The sequence below is a fragment of the Euprymna scolopes genome, chromosome 36 (genome assembly GCF_053919585.1).
Source record: "Euprymna scolopes isolate OS-2025 chromosome 36, ASM5391958v1, whole genome shotgun sequence".
NCBI classification, from domain to species: domain Eukaryota; kingdom Metazoa; phylum Mollusca; class Cephalopoda; order Sepiida; family Sepiolidae; genus Euprymna; species Euprymna scolopes.
This window is the reverse complement of record NC_136517.1, coordinates 62,880,546-62,893,194: the sequence shown is the minus strand read 5'-3', so window position 1 is coordinate 62,893,194 and position 12,649 is coordinate 62,880,546. Positions and strand designations below refer to the sequence as shown.

At 28.8% G+C, this 12,649-nt stretch overlaps 1 protein-coding gene across 1 annotated transcript in view; it reads left to right on the top strand.

Annotated features, from left to right (window-relative positions):
* Window positions 1–254: 254 nt before the first annotated feature.
* The window catches only part of LOC145260537 (protein dispatched homolog 1-like), a 62,266-nt gene continuing 49,871 nt past the window's right edge, over window positions 255–12,649 (top strand). Inside the window, exon 1 of the mRNA XM_080118748.1 lies at window positions 255–414. The gene's annotated coding sequence lies outside the window, so the exon portion shown is untranslated. The remainder of the gene's footprint in view (window positions 415–12,649) is intronic.

Below are 12,649 nucleotides of genomic sequence, written 5' to 3'. Positions count from 1 at the left end.
TTTTTTTTTTTTAATTTAATTAATTTATTTTTTACCCGCACTATAAATGTTTTGTTTACATTCTAATCTACAAGAAAACTAATATCAACTAATTTATTACTGAAATAAGTTAAAATAAATCAAATAAGGCAATAAAATTTAAAATAGAATGAAGGAAATGTACTATATTTTATATGCGTAAAAAAAAAAAAAATCTGCGTTTTTTAGGGAGAGCCTTTTTACCATGAGTAGTAATTTTAGTGAAAGGGTCAGCAGCGCCATCTAGCGGCAACGAGACAAATAAATGACCACTTGTTGTTGTGGTCATACATTTTATTTTCACCTCTGAGTCTATCTTTAAAAAATTATATATTTTTGTTGTCGCTTTGTTTTCGCCATGCGTTTTTAAACAATGAGAATAAGTTTTATAAATCGGTGAGTAATATTTTTTTACTATTAATTTATTTGTTTTCATTTATTTTTCTTCGCTAAATTTGACAAGACGAGGATTTGTTTTTTGTTTGTTTGTTTATTTTTTTACGCTTTTAATGTCGGCGCGGCTTTTAAATCTAAAAACTTTTTTTTAATGACTTCATTTTGTTTTGTTTAATCCAGATTTTTTAATTTCATGTATAAAAAGATGTGTGTAAGCTTCATTTTTTTTTTTTTTTTTAATTTGGTTTTGTTTACGAATGTTTTTTGAGGCATTAGAAATATTCCTACATATTTTTTTGCAAACCAGAAGAATACCAGACTCCAAGTTAGCATTAAACGGTGTTCATCACTAAACTTCATCCGCAAGATTAACTTCCGGCGAGAGTTCCAGTTTCCGAACTTTATTTATTAAATTGTTAGGTGAAAGTACAGAATAGTTAACAAAATCCTCTTCCTCGTGTTAACAAAAGCTTCGGGTTTGTATTACTGTACACATAGATTCGAAAAATTTGTCAAAAAAATAAATATATAACAAATAAATATTATCAAAGGCAAGATAAGTTACTTTTCTACCAAACTGGATACATTTTTTTGTTTTTATTCAATGTAACATGTTTATTCAGCTCGAAAAACATGCAGTGTTTACCGATGTATTGGAAAATTCAAAATGGCGCCCGACACTGTCTTTAACATGATCAGTTTGGGAAAAGGTGTTATAAATAATAAACTAGACAAAATACTATTAAAAAAACACCGAATATATGTCAACTTATGTCACGGTAACATATAATGAGCGAGGGTTTGTATTACTGTACACATAGATTCGAAAAAGTTGTCAAAAAAACAAATATATAAAAAAAAATAAATGTTATCAAAGGCAAGATAAGTTACTTTTCTACCTAACTGGATATATTTTTCGTGTTTTTATTCAATGTAACATGTTTATTCAGCTCGAAAAGCATACAGTGTTTACCGATGTATTGGAAAATTCAAAATGGCGCCCGACACTCTTTAACACGGTAAGTTCAGGAAAAGATGTTATAAATAATAAACTAGACAAAATACTGTTTTCAATTAAAGGAGCAAGTTTTCATTTAAAAAAGCAAAAAAAAAAAAAAAAACAACAAACAAACAAACAAACGAAAACGACGTGATTTAAAAAAGAAAAAAGGTTTTAAACTTCGGACTTTACAGGTAAATTTCTAAAAAAACACTACTTTTTTGTTTTAAATTTGAATATATTATTTATTGATCTTTTATCTTCAATTTGTGATTTATAAAACTTTGAGTAAATTAATTATTTACTTTTTAATAGACATTTCAAAATGGGGGGGGGGCGTGAACTAATTCGACCCCCCCCCCTGTCTTTCCAATCCTATAAGTACTCGCAAAATGTAATTCAAACCCTTTTTTTTTTTTGGTATTATTATACAAACACCGTGACAGGGTTAGGGTTTAGGGTTAGGGTTAATTCGCTGTCACGGTGTTTGTATAAATTTACCTTTTTTTTTTTTTTTTTTTCAATTAAAGGAGCAAAGACCAAGGTTTCATTAAAAATACCCCCCCCCCCAAAAAAAAAACAAACAAACAAACAAGTGTTAAAAAAAAAGATTTTAAACTTCGGACTTTACAGGTAAATTTCTAAAAAAAACACTACTTTTTGTTGTTTTAAATTTGAATATATTATTTATTGATCTTTTATCTTCAATTTGTGATATATAAAACTTTGGTGAGTAAATTAATTATTTACTTTTTAATAGACATTTCAAAATGTTAGTTTATTTTGGAAGTATAATCCATAAAGAAAATAGACAACCCACTTTTAAAAGAGAAATTACGAGTTTTTTTTTATATTTTATTCGCAGTTTCGGGTTGGGGTGTCAAAAATTCTGATTGTTACCGCGATATTTTTTAAAGTTAAATTCAAGCTTGGTGAAAGTGCACTGGGGGACCACTCGAAGACGATCAATGTACGGTTGCCGCAGGCGCACTGGTTGTTCAATCTGCAAAGGGTGTTTATTCCGAAAGCCGTTCTTAACATGGGGAGGTTGGGGGTGTTTATTCCGAAAGCCATTTTCTCATTTCAACCTCCTCGTAATCAACTTTTTAAAGGTAAATCTTCGGGTGGTCCCCCAGAGCACTTTCACCAATTACTAATTGGCAATTAGATTTTAGTTTTAGGTGATTACGTCTGAAAAACACGAGGAAAAAAAATAGAGAACGTACACAAATACACATAATTTTTTTTAGATTTATAGTGGGGATGAAGTTCACGTGATTTTTGCATAACCTGGTCTCCATTGCCGCGTCATTCTAGCGTTTTAGGGCAATTAACCAACTTTTTGCTATGGGAGATAAATTTTCTGCGTATTGGGGGTGGGGGTTATTTGTGACTTGGCAGACCAAATAAAAAAGTTGATTTTTAGGCGATCATTTTACTTTTAACTGATCGCCTATTCTAAATTCTAAAATGATTTTTTCTTTCTGCCAAGTTTTAAGGTGTAATAGAATTTTTTTTTTTTACACATTTATTTAAATTAAAGAAATGAAGAAAATATCGAAAAATAAAAAAATTATTTCAATGGAGGGTTGACACTTCGCTATTGTAGCTGTCAGTGTCAACGCAACGATTGACAATATTTTTTTTTAGTTTTAAACTTTGTTTCTTTTCAAAAACTTACGACTGGAATTTGTTTTATTCGAGAGTTGTTTTTGCTTCTCTTAAATTCTCACAGTAAACCATTTTTTTATTGACATAAAAAATAAATTCGTTTCACAAAAACTTTCTAAAACAAATTTTTCCAATTTTTATTTTGTAACTTTGTTGCAACTTTTTAATTCGATTTTGTTACTAAACTTTTAATAATCGTAACTAGAAAATAATTGAAAAGAAAACTTTAAAAGAAATCTTGATTATTTGACTTTAGTTTTTATACAAAAGTGTTAAATTTAGTATCAACCACCCTAGAGTTTCTACATTTTTTTTTAACAAATGCATGTAAACACCCTGAAAAACTTCGATAAAGCGCACGCGCGTACACACACACACTTGATAATTCTTACTCATTTTACATTCCATTTATATATATATATATATATATATATATATATATATATATATATATATAATTTCCAGTTCAGACGTATTTATTTAACCGGATAGCGTTTCAAAGACATGTGTAACAAAGGACAAAATCTCTGACAAATGTTAAAGGTTTACGATTTCTGTTAGCTTGAAAAACTTGGCGATAACCCCGTTACTTTCTCCTATAATACTACTATTAACCCTAAGTCCGGGTTTTATGCTAGCACTAGCAGGGATACCCGACGTTGCCTCGAAATGAATGAGGATCCTATATTTTTATTGTCATTGAAATCTGTAAAATTGCCCATTTTTTTAAATCCTCCCCCGCAGTTACTCAACAAACATTTTATAAGGCGCGTAAGGTATCTGAGGACACCCTAAACACTTTTAGAAAAAACAGAAAATAAAACTTTTAAATCGTTGAAACTTTTTTTTTTTAATTTCTTGTAACAAAACAAATATTAATCTACGTTTTATTCTGTATATATATATATATATATATATACACTCCTTTGGCTTCTATTACTAACTGAAGCTTTGATCAGGTGGTTTTTGTCCTCCATTTATTGCTCATACTATTGCCTTCATCAGAGAGGATTTCGTGTTATGAGAATTTTCAACGACGCCCTATACGTAATAATCTAAAGAATAAGATCTGGTGATATAGGAAGTCGTAAGTTTGTGACATGATCACCAGAGAAATACCAAATACACTTCTGTTCTGAATTTGTTTAAGAATCGTTTTGCACGCAATTAGTTTTTGCTGACATGAACTGCTCGCCTAAAAACGTCTGATTTGTCTCCTCCAACGCGCGCCACTGTTTTAAACCTCCCCCCCCCATATGTAACACGATGTAATTGTAATTTAATTTAATATTATCATCCTAACTTTTTTACCATTTAATAGAAAACGCTTCGGTAAATATCCAGATCCGCTACTACAGAACACCGACCACTCTAATTTGTTTTTTTTTTTTTATATGTAATTGAGGTCGCTGACAACGAATCTAATAGTCAAACTTGGGGCAAATTTACCGTTTGCATGGTATTAACCCCCGCACCCACGAATAACTTTCCACCATTTTGCAGCTTCCGTTTACGCTACGCGCGTGCGCTGCAGCATGAACGACGGCTTGTTTCACCTAGCAAACTGCCTTCTCACATGGCGTACCAATCAAAAAATTACGGACTGACATTTTTAATGACTTACAGTTAAAGAAAAGTACAACAAATTGGGACTTTTTTTTTTTTTTTTGTCTCACGTAGTTTTTAATGTGGTTTACAAAAACATAAGCACCAAACATCTTTGTTTTTCATTCTTTTTTTTGCGGGAGGGGGATTCAATTATAGAACTTATGTGGCTTAATAGGTGCTTTTGCAGTTTAGTAAACGTTTTTCCGTAAGTAAACAGTAAAATCTTCGGAAAATGTTAAATGGTGTTCTAATTGGTAAATGTCGGTGCGTTACTTTTTGAAAATTTGAAAATTCTATGTTCCAGGTAAAAAAAAAAAAAACAGATAAATTACCCCCCCCCCCACTCCAACTTTTTCAGCTAATTTTAAATTTTCCACCCCAAAAGAGCTATAATGTATTTTTGAAAATTAGAAAATTCTATGTCCTGGAAAAAAAAAATCCCCTCCCCCAACGTAGTTTGCTTGGTGAAGCCGTCTTTTATGCTACAGCGTAAACGGAAGCTGCAAAATGATGGAAAGTAGTTCGTGGGTTCAGGGGTAAATACCATGCAAACGGTAAAATTGCCCCAAGTTTGACTATCAGATTCGTTGTCAGCGACCTCAATTACCTATAAAAAAACAAATTAGAATGGTCGGTGTTCTGTAGTAGCGGATCTGGATATTTACCAAAGCTTCAAATAAACTGCTAATATTTTTTTAAAAATTTTTACGGCATACAAAAATGATGAAAATGCGAGACAAAAATCGTGGTTACATTATCGACGCATTAAAACAATGTTCCTATATAGTGACGTTTTTTAAACCGTTCACACACCCATGTTTTAAAAATCTAGTAAAAATCAAATAATAATCATATTTTCCTGAAATTTTCGATATTCAATCATTATTAAATAAACTTGCATATTAAAAGTAGGTTTCGTTAAATATATTAGCGCAAATATATATATATATTTTTTTAGGTGTTCTATCCCCCCCCCCTATATTTCATGGTCCGAAAACTAAGCAAAATGTGGGTTGATAAAAGTTTCAACATTTTTTAAAGCTGAAAAGATCAAATAATTAAAAAATAGTAATTTTTATATATATATATAATCCTGTTATTTATTTCACTTACTTCAAAGTTGTAAATAAAATTGGACATAAATTCAATATCATGTTTAAAAAAAACAACACTTTCTGGATGATTTTTTTTCTCGATAATATTATTCGAATTACAGCAAAAAAAAAAAAAACAATTCTAAAAAATAAAAGCTTTAAATGATATTAAATTCAAATATTACACGATATGAAATTTAAATGGATTTTTTAATAACAGCTTTCCAATAATAAAAAATATATTCATATAAGAGAATATAAGACTATTGAGATAATAAAAATTGTAAATCCAAAATCAACCTTAAAAAAAATCGTTTTGATTATTTAAATTGATAGAGGGTGGTCTTTATGTTGTTCATCAAGACCTTAACATTCCTTATTGTTCCCTCAGTAAGCACGGCTAGAACGGAAGGCGGGAGTAAGTAGTTTTTGATGGAGTCTCTCTTTAAAAATCTACCAAAAATCAAGTAATTATCCAATCAATACGAAATTTTCACCGGTTATTAAGTGAAGAATGAACTTTATAACGGTATACTTTTTTTCATAATCGATGTATAATATATATATATATATATATATATATTGCCTACAACCCACCCGCTTCTTTGTGATTACAAATATGCTTAAAATAATTAGCTGAAACTGAACAAAATATATTGTATTGTGAGGAGAGTGAAGATAGTAGATAAAAAATCTGTGTACATATCAGATTTTAAGGTTGAAAATCCGAATTTTGAATGAGTTTAATTTTTTATCTTTTGTGTTTTGAAGTGTGAAATTTGTTGAATATGTTAATAATAATTATTCTTTCTGATTTGCAAAAAATTATATTTTCACTATTTTTATGAAAAACATTACTTTTAAATCTTTGAAAAATAAATTAATAATTTTTCTTTTAGTGAGCCCAATATTGCTAATTAAATAGGAAATGCTTTGAAGAATCGATACCAAAAAAGAAAAAAATTGATAAATAATATTTTGCTAAAAATACGACAATTTCTTTCAGCAATTTGTTGTTACATAATATTACCTCACCTATGGTAGACTGTAAGGCCTACACCCGGTTGTTTTTAAATACGAACAACTTGTTCGCATTTAAAAACAATTATCTCCCCATTTCCTTTTTCCTGTAACTTGCACTTAACTTAGTTTAAAGTGTGGGGGACTTGCATCTACCACACTCTCTCGTTCAAAAGCACTTGGTCCTGATGACAAGACAGTGTCAAGACGACCAAGTGTGATACTGGATGCAGTTGTCTCCAACATATATGGCACCTAGCATTCCCAAAATGGTCACCCATCTGGTACTGGCCAGCCTCATTATTATAACTTCTGGGTTATGTAGGCAACAAATATATACCGCTTATGAAAAAATATACATGGAAATTTACAGGACTAAATAAACTTATTTAGTCCTGTAAAGGCTTCTGTAGTTTCTTCCAAACTATCATTAAATTTTGGATTTTTTAAATTTTACCGCGCAAAGTCTATAGAGTGAAATAAAAGATGGAATTATTTGAAATTCAGGTACTTATGCTATATTTTTCATATTCTTATAGTAAATCATCCTAAATCTTATTTAGACAAAAAAAAACTTGGGTTTTTCTTCCTTTTTTTGGCCATCTCTACTTCAGATACTTGAAGATCTTTGGCAAGATGTCGCATTGATGTCCCAGAATTTTCGTCCATCATGCCATGAACCCTTCTGATAAACTCAGGACTTTTGAATGAGTCAGAATCTTGAAAATGCTGGTTTCTCTTGCTTGTGGCCAAATCATCACCATTATTTTTATTTAACTCCTAACTTTGCAAATGAAAGATCTGTCGACTTTTAGAAATTTTGCAATTTTTGAATTGCTGTGTTTCGCTTTTAAAGACACTATTGCAATATGTCTTTTCATTTCATTAGTTATAGTAATATCTGGGGTTTTACTAAATATGTACGACTAAAATTATTCCCGATCATTGTATGACTTGACTGCTCCTGTTGTTTGTCACATAGAAACATGTAAAGTTGCTTGAATCAGCAGGAGCCGAATCGAACATTTAGTTGTGCTGAATTTTAGACGTACATAAGGAGCCTTACTAAATATGTACAACAAAATAATGTACGATTATTTATTCCGGCTGCTGTTTTGCTATTAAAGCAACTTTGACACAAACGGATTACTGGATTTGTCAGTGCAAAATATGGTAAAAATCCCTTGTGTGAAATAAATAAAATAAATTTACTCACAAGTTTCAGGTTATTTTTTATTTTTTTTGCAAATATATTTTTCGATTCATACAAAAACTATTGACAAAAATTATTTTTTTAAAATATTCTCTTAATGCAGAAAGTAAATAGATACATAAGTATTTATTTACATAATGAACTCCTTAAAAACTGAAACAATATTTTTCCAATTCTGTGTACCACCTTTTCTTTTTTTTTTTTTTTTTTTTTTCATTAAAAATCTTTGTAAAAATAAGAAAAAATAAAATAAAAACGTTTATTTTCTAGATTAGTCGTGCCTTGATTTTACTAATTATGCACAACTAAAAATTAAACACAATTTTATGTATCTCTAATTAAATCCTAAAAGACTGAAACAATTATTTGGCACATTGTATTGGAAAAAATAATTCTCAGTTGTTAAGGGTTTAATTAGTCAAAGCAACTTCGACAGTTTCAAGTTTAATTTAAAAAAAGAAAACAAATAAAATAAAAACAAGTAATAGTCGATAATAACAACTTAAAAAGATGTGAGAAAACTTCAAAAAAATGACTTTTTTTTTTTTTTTTTTTTTTTTTTTTTTAGAAACTGAACCAAAGTCACGTTCTAATAAAACAGAACTTCATGCAGCAGTATTAAAAATAAGAGGAAAAAAAAACAATTTTTACAATAATAGTTATTTACTTTCCTCCCCACGAGGACAGTTAGACACTAATGTTTTAAATGTGAGGAAAACTAATCCCCTCCCCCAAAGTGGCACACAGGATTGGAAACATTGCTCCAGTCTTTAAGGATTTCTTCTACTTTTTACAAAGATTTTCTAGTGTTACATTGTTATTGTTACAAAATTCAAATTTTAAAGAAAAAGGCCATTTGTAAAATTTGCAAAAAAAAAAAAAAAAACGTTTTGACTGAAAGTTGTGACTAAATTCGTTTTTTTTTTTTTTTTAATTTCAATAATTAATAAATAAAAAAGTGGCACACTGGTAGCAGTGTCAGAAATCATCAGTAAAAATTCGTGGTAAACAATGGAATATTTAGACTTACTGTCTTTCGAAGCTTATAACTTCTTGAAACATGTAATTCAAACCCTAATTTTTTTTAATTAAAGGAGCAAAAACCAAAAGTTAAAAAAAATAACAGATTTAATAGCAAATTATGCTATATTTATTTAAAAAAAAAAAAAAAAAAGATTTAAAGAAAATCAACAAAATTTTACTTTCTTCGATTATAAAAAATATATATAAATTAAAAAAAAATCACTTACCTATAAAAACTACTATTCGATGAGTAGTTCAATTGCTCAGTGTTAAGAATTTATCCATATTTATACTTATATTCTATGTCCTTTTTAAATAAAATACTTTTTTAAACCAGGATTAAAAAAAACATGAACTCACATTTTTGTTAACTGTTCAAATAAAGGAAGACAAGTCTGATTTTATTCACCTGTATATTTTGGTGCCTTAAAGGGACATAATTTATGTCTTTTTAATGCGTGCTGTAAACCAAAATTAGTATTTGGTCCTCCGTAGCTAAAAACTGAACACATTCACTTATAAGTTTTTATCATTAAACAAAAAAAACAGTTCACAGATTTAATTTTTTTTTATTATCTTAATGAAATACATGAGTTTTGGATTGATTTATTTTAATACTTTATCGACTGAATTTTTTTTTTTTATCTAAAAAAAGAAAACATTGAATGAAATAGAAAAAAAATTGTCATAAGCGTCTCATATTTACTTGACATTCTAATCATAACAAAAGTTTCCACTTAAAAAAAAAAAAAAATCAATGTGATTTAAAAAAAAAAAAGAAAAGTGTTTTACACTTTGGACTTTGGTAAATTTCCAAAAAAACACTTTTTTGTTTTTGTTTTAAATTAGAATATTTTATTTATTGATCTTTTATCTTCAATTTGTGATATATAAAACTTTGGTACATAAATTATTAAAATTTTAATAGACATTTCAAAATGGGAGGGGTTAATTGAAAAAAAAACGTTTGCCTAAAATATTATATTTGGTTTATGGGAAAGAGCATAAAATTTCAGATTGACCCTGAAAATATCGTAAAAATTGAACCAATAGAAAAATTTATAGATTTTTAAAGTTTAAAAATTGAAAAATATTTAACTCGTAAAATTCAATTGATTTCATTATGTAAAAAAAAAAATGGCTGCATGAAGGCGCGTCGGCACTGTGTAAACACTGCTTTTTAAAAAAATAAAAAATATTTCTATTATTTTTTAATAGTTTATTTTGGAAATATATTCCATAAAGAAAATAAACAATCCACTTTTAAAAGAGAAATTACGAGTTTTTTATATTTTATTCGCAGTTTCGTGTTAGGGGTGTCAAAAATTCCCCCAAAATTCTGATACACCTAGCACACTGGGTTGAAAAAAAGTCTCTATCTTTAAGGATTTGGCAAAAAAAATCACAACTTATTAAAGTTGTTTTATTGTTTATTTTATAACATTTTTTGCGCTAACTGGTTCAGTAGATCGTCCGTATAAGAGGGAATATTTAATACAAATCGGGAGTGTTCTTTAATAAATATCTTTTTAGATATGGACTTAAAGATATTTGCCAAAAATAACCTCTCGAAACTTCTGAGTAAATTTGTTTTATTACAAGATTGTTTTACGATATTTTATGTTGACGGACCCAGTCAATCATCTGTGTCGAAGTTGCTTTAATCAGCAGCAACGGCAATTAGTCAGAGTTTTAGTAAAAGTATTATCTGCCATGGTATCTTCTGAAAGCAAAAGAAAAACAATTCGTATATTTTGAATTTAATTTACAAAATATAAGTGTCCTCAAATATCTTACGCATACTGTACTTGCACTACAGAGAACTTTTGATTTTATAAAACTATTTTATATAATTACTTGAATTAAAGTTTAAAATGCAAAAGTGAAGTATCATGCTGAATTTGTGCTCAAAATAGAAACCTTCATTCGAACTGTCATATCAACAACTTTGCTGTTGATTTAATATGCCAGATCTTTCTGCTTATGCAGTAATAAAACTTCTCAAATGCACTTGTGATTTTAGGTTGCATAAGGCGTTAACTTTAGTCAAAATCACCTGTTCCTTCTTTCATCAGATTATTTTGATTATTGATACTTATCAAAGATATTTCGATAGAAAATCTACCTAAAAATCCTGCCAGGCATAAAGTACATTTGTGTGAGATTTCAAAAAAAAAATCGGCTGAGCCATTTAGGAGTCTATAGGGAACGAACACACACACACACTCTTATATAATAGAGCTAAAACAGATTTCACTAAGATTGTTAAATATCATTCAAACACTATCTGGTCGGAAAGTGATTTTATTTTAAATTCATCTGGTAAACTCTATGTAAAATATTTTTATTAAAATTTTTATTGTCAGGTTTTTCAGGATGTTTATTTACTGTACAATGCCAAAAATGATTTGTAAAACCCAAACAGAACGTGGAAATAGAGGCTGCAACTACTTTGTAACTTTTTTTTTAATAAGAAGCTCAAAAACTTTCTATTATTGATCAAACATTATTTCAGAACTATATTTTCAGCATGTTAAAGTAGAGTGTCTTAGAGTTGAATAAAACAATCTTCGTACGTGTACACATTATATTTTGATAACTGCCCTTTGAAATAGTTCTTCATTTACTACTACTAGGCCCGTATCCCGGCGTTGCCTAAGAAAATTGAAGAAACCAAAAATTGAAGAGTTTGAATGCAAAACATGATAATCATCTTCAAAATTACGACACTCTCACTACAAAAAAAAAATGTTGCATTTCAACCTTCACATTAACTAAATGATGTTGGCAAAATTTCTTTTTGCTTTTAATAAAAATAAGTTTTTAGTCCATTTGATATATATTCCTTAATGGAAATTAGATTTTTCTTATTTTGCATTCAAACTCTTCAGTTGCAATCAACAGAAGTATATGAAATGGAAAGACCGTTTTCTCCAAAAATGATATTCATGATGTAGAAAATATCTGGAAATAATACTGCATTATTTCTATTAAATCATTAACTAAGAAAATAATAAAGACAATTGAGATATCATCTTTGTAAATCAATATTGAAATTAATTTCAATATTGAAATTAATTTCAATATTGATCGCATGCACATGATTAGTTTGTTCTTCTATTGTGAATATGGATTCAGCATTTTAATTTCAATGCCAGTGCAACAAATGGCCAAACTGTATGAACAGATGAAGATACAGATTAATCAAATATTTATTGCGATCAAAAGTAAAATAAGGAAAAATTAAAACAAATAAAAAATTATTTCAAAACCAAGTTGTAACATTTTTGATTATTTTTCTCTAAGCTGTTCACCTGGACAACGCCGAGTAAATGCAGTTGAAAAAGAAGACTTATGGAAGTTGGATGGGAGATGTTTTAAAGAGTTTTTTTTGACTTGGAGATACAAGATTAAATTAATGGATGATACTATTTTTTAGATGGGATTTTTAAGGTATATTCAATTTTTACAGCCTCTTTTGTTTATTAAATTGTTAGGTGAAATCGTAGAATAGTTACAAAATGCCCTCTCCTCGTGTTAAGAATGGGTTTCTAAATGTTATTTCATCACAGTCTGTATTTTGCATACTCCCCCATCTCCCCAAAA